The 13,432-nt window shown below is 38.2% G+C and overlaps 1 long non-coding RNA gene across 2 annotated transcripts; it reads left to right on the top strand.

Annotated features, from left to right (window-relative positions):
• Positions 1–204: 204 nt before the first annotated feature.
• On the top strand, positions 205–8,484 carry LOC133645337 (uncharacterized). Of its 2 annotated transcripts, none has more exons than XR_009825012.1 (3): positions 205–417; positions 492–562; positions 4,843–8,484. It is a non-coding gene; the product is annotated as an uncharacterized LOC133645337 (long non-coding RNA). The 2 variants fall into 2 exon arrangements; XR_009825013.1 differs by having other exon boundaries at positions 492–566.
• Positions 8,485–13,432: the final 4,948 nt, after the last annotated feature.

The raw sequence follows: 13,432 nt of genomic DNA, 5'->3' as shown, positions 1-13,432 counted from the left end.
AAAGCTTAAGGGGCCGCATGTGGCCCCCGGACGTTCATTTGCCCAGGTCTGTGCTAAGGTGATCTCTAGAAGTGGTCCACACTCCATGTCAGTAGGTGGCGGTAATGCACACCAGAAGGTTGCTTGCCAACCTGCTATAAAAACAAAAGAAGAAGAAGAAGATCCACACTTCCGGGTGGTGATGACGTCGGGTCGTGACGTCATATTTCAAAATGGCAGAGCCCGCGGAAAGACCCCCTGGAGTCGACTCCATTTCCCAAGAAAAGATGTCAACAGCGCGACTTGTAACAATTATAAGGCCGAGGAGGGTTATTTGAACACACACCATTCAATTATTATAAATGAAAGTCACGTTTTTTAACCGCTCCGGTCTCGTCCCAGCGGAAGTGACGCTAGCACGTCATCAGAATACAACAGGTTGCTAACTAACACGCCTCCTATCATGTCAGCGCTGTTATTTGTTCCAATGTCATTCATTCCTTCTCATTTAGATCAACACGACGAGAGAGACATTCTGCCGCTAGACAAAGGTCACCGAGCAGCGACGAAGTTTGCATTTTCGGTAGGTGAGTGTTCAATTGTCCTCCGAGAAAAGTTGCATGAAGTCATTCTATTACACAGGTGAAAGTCATACACACATAATATGCTGGAAAAGTCCATTCATGTCAGCAATTAACTTCAAATGTCAAACTCATTTGTGATGTTAAAGGGAAAACAATACTTAACTGTGCTTAAATGTATTTATATTAATCAAATGTGAATTATGCTGTATAATAGACTGTATTTATGTTATTGACATGTGAATAATGCTGTATAATCAGTGTTGGGACTAACGCGTTACAAAGTAACTAGTAGTCTAACGCGTTATTTTTTATATTCAGTAACTCAGTTACCGTTACTACATGATGCGTTACTGCGTTATTTTATGTCATTTCTTATGTAGTATCGGCTAAAAACAGAAGATCTGAGTGTGTTTTATTGGAGAGTTGCAGTGTCGTCCTTCTGAATGATTCCCGGGCGCGGCGCCGCTGCTGCCCACTGCTCCCCAAGGGGATGGGTCAAATAAAGAGGACAAATTTCACCACGCCTAGTGTGTGTGTGACAATCATTGGTACTTTAACTTTAACTTAACTTAATTCTTCCTGTGTCACAACGGGGACAAGAGAAGAGGCGCTGTGTGTGTGTGTGTGTGTGTGTGTGTGTGTGTGTGTGTGTGTGTGTGTGTGTGTGTGTGTGTGTGTGTGTGTGTGTGTGTGTGTGTGTGTGTGTGTGTGTGTGTGTGTGTGTGTGTGGGTGTGTGTGTGTGTGTGTGACAATCATTGGTACTTTAACTTTAACTTAACTTAATTCTTCCTGTGTCACAACGGGGACAAGAGAAGAGGCGCTGTGTGTGTGTGTGTGTGTGTGTGTGTGTGTGTGTGTGTGTGTGTGTGTGTGTGTGTGTGTGTGTGTGTGTGTGTGTGTGTGTGGAGAGGGGTTGGGGGGGGGGGCGTGTCTGTGTTTACTTACAAGACATCATGGTGGAGCTGAAGCCGAGTTTCTTAACATGGAGATATTCTAGACTGACCATGTGTCTTCTTTTGCGGGGCTGTCCGGGCGGAGTTTCTTAAATGCCTCAAATGTCCGGCAGGGTTGCGTATATTTTCAATGTACGTTCAGGGTTAAGATGGGGTTAAAAACAAAACTAATTGTGCACACGCAGCAGCATTCGTGAGGGAGGGACAGAGAGAGCGAGGGAGTGGATTGATTGATTGAGACTTTTATTAATAGATTGCACAGTACAGTACATATTCCGTACAATTGACCACTAAATGGTAACACCCGAATAAGTTTTTCAACTTGTTTAAATCGGGGTCCACATTAATCAATTTATTTCAAACTGTCATTGCTCAAAACATAATATTGAATCAAAATCAATGTTATTATGAATTATTGACCTATCCAAGGTTCCCATTACTTCACATCAAATATTCCACTTTGAAAAATATTTTTGGTGGAAGATTTTGCATATTTTGTGTGTTTGCCATTAAAAACATAGTTTTGTTTGACAAAAAAGGCGGAAAACAAACAGACAAAAAAACAACATAACTAAAACATTTTGAAATGAGGGATAGATCTGAAGTTGATGTAGACTCCAGAGATTTAAGCGTTAAATATAAAATGTTATCATAATTTCATGACCCAAGCAAAACACTTTTTACACTTTTATACTGAAATAAATACACCTACAACTTATTCAATAAAAACATAGAAAAAACTACCAGCAGCGGTAAAGTTTAGATCCATGAAGGAAAGAAGAAAGTGAATGAATGTTTATAACTGAATACATTTACATATGTATACAAATTTGTTTTCTTTCTTTATTATTTTTTTTTATGAATTAAGTAACGTTTATGACAACCTTTTTCCAAAACACAATATATAATGTGAGATATAACAGGATAATGCATACGTTTATCTTTTTTGTTGTCAAAACGCTTACCAAAAAGTGGGACCCCAAAAATTTACTGTAGGACCCCATTTTTATGACTTGATGGGGTCCCTGGGACCCCATTTTGAAAATTCCTAGCGCTGATCAACAGATTGTATTATTCTCCAGTGCAATAACAGTACTTAAATGAAGGGCATTAATGGTAGCTTTAAAAAAAGAAGAAGAAAAAAACAAGTACGGTAACTAAATAGTTACTTTTCACAATAACGCATTACTTTTTGGTGTAAGTAACTGAGTTAGTAACTGAGTTGCTTTTGAAATAAAGTAACTAGTAACTGTAACTAGTTACTGGTTTTCAGTAACTAACCCAACACTGTGTATAATAGACTGTATTTATATTATTCACAAGTGAATAATGCTGTATAATAGACTGTATTTATATTATTCACATGTAAAAAATACCTTAGTGTTTATTTTTATTGTGAGCGAACTGTGGTGCTGAATTTCCCCGAGGGATCAATAAAGTACTTTCTATTCTATTCTATTCTATTCTAAAAACATCCAAATCCATTGCTATTCTTTATATAAAGTAAGACACATGCTGAATAAGAAATATCTGCACATGATTCCTTGAGTAATTCGATTACAAAATACATTCGAGGAATTGTTGCTGCCTCGAGGTGTCGTACATATTTTTTTTTACTGGTTCACTAAACAGTAGTCAAAGCTCACGTTTCGCACAGACTGTTTAGGTGTTGCACAGCGTGTTTACGTCACAGATCATCCCCCCCTTGCACTGCACGACACCGCTCTTTTAAGTACGCTCGAGTTTAGAAAACGTTTAAACGGCACCGTATGATAATCATCAAAAACGCACGAGAGACAAGAACTTTGTTTATGCGGTCACACCACACAGCACATAGGGCTGTGAGCGCACCTGTTTTTATTAGCACATACACATTTTTAGCTGTGCGTGTCAGCCTTCAATAATGAAAACAGGCGTTTAGGAAATAAGACGATTAGGCCAACCACAATAATTGAGGGCACATCTTAACGTGTATAATTAAACAAAATTATGATTTATTCGATTAATCGATCGGGATATTCGATAGAATACTCGATTACTAAAATATTCGATAGCTGCAGCTGTAGTTATATTATTCTTTTATTTTTCCATATCTAACATACTGTGTTGAACTTTGGGGAAATGTTTATAGAACAAACACAGGCTCAATAATTCAACTTGAAAAAAGGGTCATTAGAATAATACACAAGGCTGGCTACGATGAACCTACCAATCCATTATTCGTAAGTTCTAATGTAGAGGTGTCAAACTCATTTTAGATCGGGGGCCACATGGACAAAAATCTACTCCCAAGTGGGCCGGACTGGTAAAATCAAGGCACGATAACTTAAAAATAAAGACAACTTCAGATTGTTAGTTTTTTTCTTTGTTAAAAATAGAGCAAGCACATTCTGAAAATGTACAAATCATAATGTTGTTGTTTTTTTTTTTACACTTACATGTTGCGGTTAATAGTATTCTACCTTTATTTGTCGATATGTATACTTTCTGATTAAATGATGTGATAATGTTCATCAGTCAACTCATTGGTGTTCATTTTTAATCTATTAAGATCAAATAATAATATGTTATTTAAATGGAGGCTTCTCACATGATGAGATAACTTCTGGAAATGACTGGCTCATAAGGGTCAAAGGTATAAATGTGTGTGTCCAAGTTAAAGGAAAAGGCAGGCTGTCTTCTTCTAATGGATTTATTACAATCTTTACAAGCTGGGTAACGTTTGCTGTGGTCTGGAACAACATGGCGCACAAACAACTATCAGAAATGCAGCCAATATTACGTACAGATAATGTGTCATGAGACATGCAAATATAAATGAAATGCACAGAGGACATAAGTAAAGGAAATTAAATGAGCTCAAATATTCCTACAAACGAGTCATAATGATGCAATATGTACATACAGCTAGCTTAAATAGCATGTTAGCATTGATTAGCTTGCAGTCATGCTCTGACCAAATATGCCTGATTAGCACTCCAACAAGTCAATAAAATCAACAAAGCTCACCTTTTGTGAATTCGCGCACAGCGTAGAACGTTTGGTGGACAAAATGAGACAAAGAAGAAGTGGCATAAAACACGTCTTTCTGTGGCAGCGTCGGAGAAAGTTGTACATGTAAACAAACAACAATGAGTTCAAGGATCGCTGAAATTAGTAGGACAAAACAGTGCTTGCTAAATCCTCTCATCAGTGAAGCATGTTTAACATAAACAGTGGGACTTCTAACAATTAGGAAGGTTTGTGTCATGTTTGTTCTCCTACAGAAAATATATTCAAATAAAAATGTTCTTCATCTTTTTCCATTTTCACACATCTCTGAAAGAGGTCCAGGGAGCCACGAGGGCGGTGCTAAAGAGACGCGGGTTGCTGACCCCCGGCCTACACCCTAGACTGGCCGCCAGTTCATCGCAGGACACATGAAAAAGCCTTCGCCCTCAAATCAGAGAAGTATTCATTTACTCTAACATGATTTTTATTCAGTTCAATGCATTTATTGTCATTGTCATAGTGAATAACACACACACTGCATAGTAACCATGTATCAAAAATGCGTTAGGTGGTGCAATCCTGACCCATGAAACGCGTAAACACAAAGGGTGCCACGAACGATGCACAAAATTCACAGTCTGGTATGGATCGGTACTTGAGCGGCGCCGTTCGATACATTTTTTCAATACCCAAAAGAGGGAAATGTTCATGCCTTTTTTTTAACTTGTAGTTTATTGAAATTGTCGTTGTCCACGACAGAAAACGGTCGGCAAGGCGAGTTTATTTACAGAGCACAGTTCGTACTACAGGCAGGCCAGTCTAGTACCCGCACTCTTTTACTACGAAGCCACGCTGTTGTAACACGTGCAGAATGTGGCTCGGCGATATCTTACTGAAATAAGCAGGGGCGGCCATGAAAAAGACGTCGCTTGGATGGCAACTTTTGTTGCTCCAAAACCTGTATGTACCTTTCAGCATTAATGGTGCCTTCACAAACGTGTAAGTTACCCACTAATACACCCCCATATCATCAATCTTTATTGCAGACCTTAAGATCCATTTAAACATATAAAAACAGAATATAATACATTAAAAAACAAAACAATAAAAACATACATTAAAAACAAAACAAAACAAGTTTTCCATACAATTACAGACGCTGGGTTTTCAACTTTGCGCCTAGAACAATCCGGATGGTTCTTTTCCTCTTTGGACCGGAGGACACGACGTCCACAGTTTCCAAAAACAATTTGAAATGTGGACTTGTCAGACCACAGAACACTTTTCCAGTTTGCATCAGTACATCTTAGATGAGCTCGGGCCGAGCGAAGCCGGCGGCGTTTCTGGGTGTTGTTGATAAATGGCATTCGCTTTGCATTGTAGAGTTTTAACTTGCACTTACAGATGTAGCGACCAACTGTAGTTACTGACAGTGGTTTTCTGAAGTGTTCCTGAGTCCATGTGGTGATATCCTTTACACGCTGATGTCGCTTTTTGATGCAGTACCAACACAAATACAACTTTGAAACTACGTGCTTTCTGAGAAGATTACCGTAGTAACTAGTATATCATGCAAAAGCGCAGATTCCAACCAATCAGTCCAACTTAGATGAGCTCAGGCCGAGCGAAGCCAGCGGCGTTTCTGGGTGTTGTTGATAAATGGCATTCGCTTTGCATTGTAGAGTTTTAACTTGCACTTACAGATGTAGCGACCAACTGTAGTTACTGACAGTGGTTTTCTGAAGTGTTCCTGAGTCCATGTGGTGATATCCTTTACACGCTGATGTCGCTTTTTGATGCAGTACCAACACAAATACAACTTTGAAACTACGTGCTTTCTGAGAAGATTACCGTAGTAACTAGTATATCATGCAAAAGCGCAGATTCCAACCAATCAGTCCATCTTAGATGAGCTCGGGCCGAGCGAAGCCAGCGGCGTTTCTGGGTGTTGTTGCATTTATCAACAACACCCAGAAACGCAGAGTTTTGAGGACGAAAATGAATTGATACCATTTTAGAATAAGGCTGTAACATAGCAAAATGTGGCAAAAAATGAAGCGCTGTGAATACTTTCCGGATGCAGTGTACAGTATAAAGGGCAGATCAATAGAAGTGATAATTAGACGTTGCAGTTCATGGGTGGGATGTGAGAGAGGGTCACTGCCTGAGGATACAGACGAGCTGTTGGCAAGTTGTCCTGGCACGTATAGACCTGTTCCTTCTACCTGAGGGCCGCAGGTGAGGAGCAGGGTGTTGTTGGTCACGCAGGATGCTGTGCACTCGCCTCAGACAGCAGGTAGTGTAGACTGTGCCCATCTCTGGAAGACTTGATTTTTTTTCAGCTGTTTTAATCACCGATTAGAGAGTCTGCTGTCATGGCACACTTATAAAAGCTCACTCTTACACTAGGAAGTGGAGTCATTCATTGCGCTTTACCTGACACATGAAACGTGACAAATACGATCGCTGAGATGAAACGGATCAGGCCCGTGAACAGGTTCTATCCGGATGAATTTGCTAAGTATACAAATGAGCTGAAATTTTTCTATGAAAGAAACTGCTGTTTTAAATGTGTCCACTAGATGTGGCAATGGCAATTCTTTGTATCTTTGTAGATGATGCTACATACAGTATGTACAAAAAAAATAAAACACATGATGTTAGTGCAACAGTCGAAGAAAATTAGCAAACTACATAAATAACATCCTGTAATTTGATTTTGATTTTTTTTTTTTTATCTTGTTAGATTGAAAATGAACACCAATGAGTTGACTGATGAACATTATCACGTCATTTATTCAGAAAGTATAAATAACGACAATTAAAGGTAGAACACTATTAACTGCAACATGTAAGTGTAAAAAAACAACATGATTTGTTTATTTTTGAGAAATTCTATTTTTAAACAAAGAAAACAATCTGAAGTTGTCTTTATTTTTAAGTTATCGTGCCGTGATTTTACCAGTCCGGCCCACTTGGGAGTAGATTTTTCTCAATGTGGCCCCCGATCTAAAATGAGTTTGACACCTCTGGCCTAGATAAATTGGTAAACATCCTCACAAATATTGATATAAAGCATTACCGTATTTTCCGGACCATAGGGCACACCGGATTATAAGGAGCACTGCCGATGAATGGTCTATTTTTGATCTTTTTTTCATATATAAGGCGCACCGGATTATAAGGCGCATTAAAGGAGTCATAATATATATATTTTTTTCTAAATGTAAAAGACTTCCTTGGGGTCTACATAACATGTAATGGTGGTTCTTTGCTCAAAATGTTGCATAGATGATGTTTTACACATCATCTTCAAGCCGCTTCCGGGTGCGCCGTTTTGTGGGCGGTCTTATTTACGTGGCTCACCTTCGGCAGCGTCTTCTCCCCGTCATCTTTGTTGTGAAGTGTCAAAAGATGGAGCTAACTGTTTTAATGACATTCAGACTTTACTTCAATCAATAACGGAGCAGCATCTCCTCATCCAGAAACAACAACACCAGAAATGTGTCCCGTGAAAAACCGTCCGACCAGAACTTTAGTAACTAAAGTTCCTTGGGTGAATAATGGTAACTCACTACACCAGTATGTTTTAGGGCTTTCATGGCGAGTTTACTGACTGAAATAAGTAATAACTTTACACTGCTTTTTATTAGAAATGGCAACAGCAGAAGATGGATGTCCCATAACAAGAAGGTGGAGAAAAAGAAGAAGCTTATCGACTACGGTGTCGGCACGGACTACAAAGGCGGACCTGCACAAATTTTCAGGTACCAGAAGGTAAGAAAAGTTTCTTTTGCATAATATTGCGAAACAAAACACCAGAAAATATGTCTTACCTTATACACACACCATAATAATACTCCTATGTTGAAGCACAGTACAATCCATCAAGCGGTGCAGTTTCATAGCTGACCAAAGTCCTACTAAAACATTTTGATAGATTTTTGAGCGCCGTGTGTAATGTTCTATATTTTCAAGGGAGCATATACAATGTTGGTGTTGTTTACTTGAGTCATATTGCGGTCTACACGAAATCAAATCAAATCAATAATGGAGCAGCATCTCCTCATCCGGAAACAACCACACCGGAAATGTGTCCCGTGAAAAACGGACTTGCTTCAGCAGCACAATTCTGGTGCTGTAGTTGTAGGAGATGTCTCAAAACGTCATCAGGAGTCCTGACTAAACCCGTAAATGTAAGAAAATGTAAGAAAATGCATTTTTTAAGAAAAACATTTTTTGCTAAAATGTCGTAAGGGGGGACCCTGTCGTAAAAATTCCAAAAAACGGACTTGCTTCAGCAGCACAATTCTGGTGCTGTAGTTGTAGGAGATGTCTCAAAACGTCATCAGGAGTCCCGACTAAACCCGAAAATGGAAGAAATTAGAAGAAAATGCATATTTTACGGAAAAAAAATATTTTGCAAAATGTCGTAAAAAAAATTCAAAAAAACGGACTTGCTTCAGCAGCACAATTCTGGTGCTGTAGTTGTAGGAGATGTCTCAAAACGTCATCAGGAGTCCCGACTAAACCTGTAAATGTAAGAAAATGTAAGAAAATGCATTTTTTACGAAAAACATTTTTTGCTAAAATGTCGTAAAAATGCCAAAAAACGGACTTGCTTCAGCAGTACAATTCTGGTGCTATAGTTGTAGGAGATGTCTCAAAACGTCATCAGGAGTCCCTACAAAACCTAAAAATGGCATAAAATGCTTTTTTTGGGAAAACTTTTTTTTTACAAAAAAAAATTCAAAAAACAGACTTGCTTCAGCAGCACAATTCTGGTGCTGTAGTTGTAGGAGATGTCTCAAAACGTCATCAGGAGTCCCGACTAAACCCGTAAATGTAAGAAAATGTAAGAAAATGCATTTTTTACGAAAAACATTTTTTGCTAAAATGTCGTAAGGGGGGACCCTGTCGTAAAAATGCCAAAAAACCGACTTGCTTCAGCAGTACAATTCTGGTGCTGTAGTTGTAGGAGATGTCTCAAAACGTCATCAGGAGTCCCTACAAAACCTAAAAATGGCATAAAATGCTTTTTTTGGGAAAACTTTTTTTTTACAAAAAAAAATTCAAAAAACAGACTTGCTTCAGCAGCACAATTCTGGTGCTGTAGTTGTAGGAGATGTCTCAAAACGTCATCAGGAGTCCCGACTAAACCCGTAAATGTAAGAAAATGTAAGAAAATGCATTTTTTAAGAAAAACATTTTTTGCTAAAATGTCGTAAGGGGGGACCCTGTCGTAAAAATGCCAAAAAACCGACTTGCTTCAGCAGTACAATTCTGGTGCTGTAGTTGTAGGAGATGTCTCAAAACGTCATCAGGAGTCCCTACAAAACCTAAAAATGGCATAAAATGCTTTTTTTGGGAAAACTTTTTTTTTACAAAAATTTTTTCCAAAAAACGGACTTGCTTCAGCAGCACAATTCTGGTGCTGTAGTTGTAGGAGATGTCTCAAAACGTCATCAGGAGTCCCTACAAAACCTAAAAATGGCATAAAATGCTTTTTTTGGGCAAACTTTTTTTTTACAAAAAAAATTTCAAAAAACAGACTTGCTTCAGCAGCACAATTCTGGTGCTGTAGTTGTAGGAGATGTCTCAAAACGTCATCAGGAGTCCCGACTAAACCCGTAAATGTAAGAAAATGTAAGAAAATGCATTTTTTACGAAAAACATTTTTTGCTAAAATGTCGTAAGGGGGGGACCCTGTCGTAAAAATGCCAAAAAACGGACTTGCTTCAGCAGTACAATTCTGGTGCTGTAGTTGTAGGAGATGTCTCAAAACGTCATCAGGAGTCCCTACAAAACCTAAAAATGGCATAAAATGCTTTTTTTGGGAAAACTTTTTTTTTACAAAAAAAAATACCAAAAAACGGACTTGCTTCAGCAGCACAATTCTGGTGCTGTAGTTGTAGGAGATGTCTCAAAACGTCATCAGGAGTCCCGACTAAACCCGTAAATGTAAGAAAATGTAAGAAAATGCATTTTTTACGAAAAACATTTTTTGCTAAAATGTCGTAAGGGGGGACCCTGTCGTAAAAATTCCAAAAAACTGACTTGCTTCAGCAGCACAATTCTGGTGCTGTAGTTGTAGGAGATGTCTCAAAACGTCATCAGGAGTCCCGACTAAACCCGAAAATGGAAGAAATTAGAAGAAAATGCATATTTTACGGAAAAAAAATATTTTGCAAAATGTCGTAAAAAAAATTCAAAAAAACGGACTTGCTTCAGCAGCACAATTCTGCTGCTGTAGTTGTAGGAGATGTCTCAAAACGTCATCAGGAGTCCCGACTAAACCCGTAAATGTAAGAAAATGTAAGAAAATGCATTTTTTAAGAAAAACATTTTTTGCTAAAATGTCGTAAGGGGGGACCCTGTCGTAAAAATGCCAAAAAACCGACTTGCTTCAGCAGTACAATTCTGGTGCTGTAGTTGTAGGAGATGTCTCAAAACGTCATCAGGAGTCCCTACAAAACCTAAAAATGGCATAAAATGCTTTTTTTTGGGAAAACTTTTTTTTTACAAAAAAAAAATGCCAAAAAAGGGACTTGCTTCAGCAGCACAATTCTGGTGCTGTAGTTGTAGGAGATGTCTCAAAACGTCATCAGGAGTCCCGACTAAACCCGTAAATGTAAGAAAATGTAAGAAAATGCATTTTTTAAGAAAAACATTTTTTGCTAAAATGTCGTAAGGGGGGACCCTGTCGTAAAAATGCCAAAAAACCGACTTGCTTCAGCAGTACAATTTTGGTGCTGTAGTTGTAGGAGATGTCTCAAAACGTCATCAGGAGTCCCTACAAAACCTAAAAATGGCATAAAATGCTTTTTTTGGGAAAACTTTTTTTTTACAAAAATTTTTTCCAAAAAACGGACTTGCTTCAGCAGCACAATTCTGGTGCTGTAGTTGTAGGAGATGTCTCAAAATGTCATCAGGAGTCCCTACAAAACCTAAAAATGGCATAAAATGCTTTTTTTGGGCAAACTTTTTTTTTACAAAAAAAAATTCAAAAAACAGACTTGCTTCAGCAGCACAATTCTGGTGCTGTAGTTGTAGGAGATGTCTCAAAACGTCATCAGGAGTCCCGACTAAACCCGTAAATGTAAGAAAATGTAAGAAAATGCATTTTTTAAGAAAAACATTTTTTGCTAAAATGTCGTAAGGGGGGACCCTGTCGTAAAAATGCCAAAAAACCGACTTGCTTCAGCAGTACAATTTTGGTGCTGTAGTTGTAGGAGATGTCTCAAAACGTCATCAGGAGTCCCTACAAAACCTAAAAATGGCATAAAATGCTTTTTTTGGGAAAACTTTTTTTTTACAAAAATTTTTTCCAAAAAACGGACTTGCTTCAGCAGCACAATTCTGGTGCTGTAGTTGTAGGAGATGTCTCAAAATGTCATCAGGAGTCCCTACAAAACCTAAAAATGGCATAAAATGCTTTTTTTGGGCAAACTTTTTTTTTACAAAAAAAAATTCAAAAAACAGACTTGCTTCAGCAGCACAATTCTGGTGCTGTAGTTGTAGGAGATGTCTCAAAACGTCATCAGGAGTCCCGACTAAACCCGTAAATGTAAGAAAATGTAAGAAAATGCATTTTTTACGAAAAACATTTTTTGCTAAAATGTCGTAAGGGGGGACCCTGTCGTAAAAATGCCAAAAAACCGACTTGCTTCAGCAGTACAATTCTGGGGCTGTAGTTGTAGGAGATGTCTCAAAACGTCATCAGGAGTCCCTACAAAACCTAAAAATGGCATAAAATGCTTTTTTTGGGAAAAAAAAATTTTACAAAAAAAATTTCCAAAAAACGGACTTGCTTCAGCAGCACAATTCTGGTGCTGTAGTTGTAGGAGATGTCTCAAAACGTCATCAGGAGTCCCGACTAAACCCGTAAATGTAAGAAAATGCATTTTTTACGAAAAACATTTTTTGCTAAAATGTCGTAAGGGGGGACCCTGTCGTAAAAATTCCAAAAAACTGACTTGCTTCAGCAGCACAATTCTGGTGCTGTAGTTGTAGGAGATGTCTCAAAACGTCATCAGGAGTCCCTACAAAACCTAAAAATGGCATAAAATGCTTTTTTTGGGAAAACTTTTTTTTTACAAAAAAAAATTCCAAAAAACGGACATGCTTCAGCAGCACAATTCTGGTGCTGTAGTTGTAGGAGATGTCTCAAAACGTCATCAGGAGTCCCGACTAAACCCGTAAATGTAAGAAAATGTAAGAAAATGCATTTTTTACGAAAAACATTTTTTACTAAAATGTCGTAAGGGGGGACCCTGTCGTAAAAATTCCAAAAAACTGACTTGCTTCAGCAGCACAATTCTGGTGCTGTAGTTGTAGGAGATGTCTCAAAACGTCATCAGGAGTCCCTACAAAACCTAAAAATGGCATAAAATGCTTTTTTTGGGAAAACTTTTTTTTTACAATAAAAAAATTCCAAAAAACGGACATGCTTCAGCAGCACAATTCTGGTGCTGTAGTTGTAGGAGATGTCTCAAAACGTCATCAGGAGTCCCGACTAAACCCGTAAATGTAAGAAAATGTAAGAAAATGCATTTTTTACGAAAAACATTTTTTACTAAAATGTCGTAAGGGGGGACCCTGTCGTAAAAATGCCAAAAAACGGACTTGCTTCAGCAGTACAATTCTGGTGCTATAGTTGTAGGAGATGTCTCAAAACGTCATCAGGAGTCCCGACTAAACCTGTAAATGTAAGAAAATGTAAGAAAATGCATTTTTTACGAAAAACATTTTTTGCTAAAATGTCGTAAAAATGCCAAAAAACGGACTTGCTTCAGCAGTACAATTCTGGTGCTGTAGTTGTAGGAGATGTCTCAAAACGTCATCAGGAGTCCCTACAAAACCTAAAAATGGCATAAAATGCTTTTTTTGGGAAAACTTTTTTTTTACAAAAAAAAATTCAAAAA

This window comes from Entelurus aequoreus, unplaced genomic scaffold (genome assembly GCF_033978785.1).
Source record: "Entelurus aequoreus isolate RoL-2023_Sb unplaced genomic scaffold, RoL_Eaeq_v1.1 HiC_scaffold_43, whole genome shotgun sequence".
Lineage (NCBI taxonomy): Eukaryota > Metazoa > Chordata > Actinopteri > Syngnathiformes > Syngnathidae > Entelurus > Entelurus aequoreus.
Note: the sequence above shows the minus strand (reverse complement) of the source record. Positions and strands in the feature narration are given on the sequence as shown.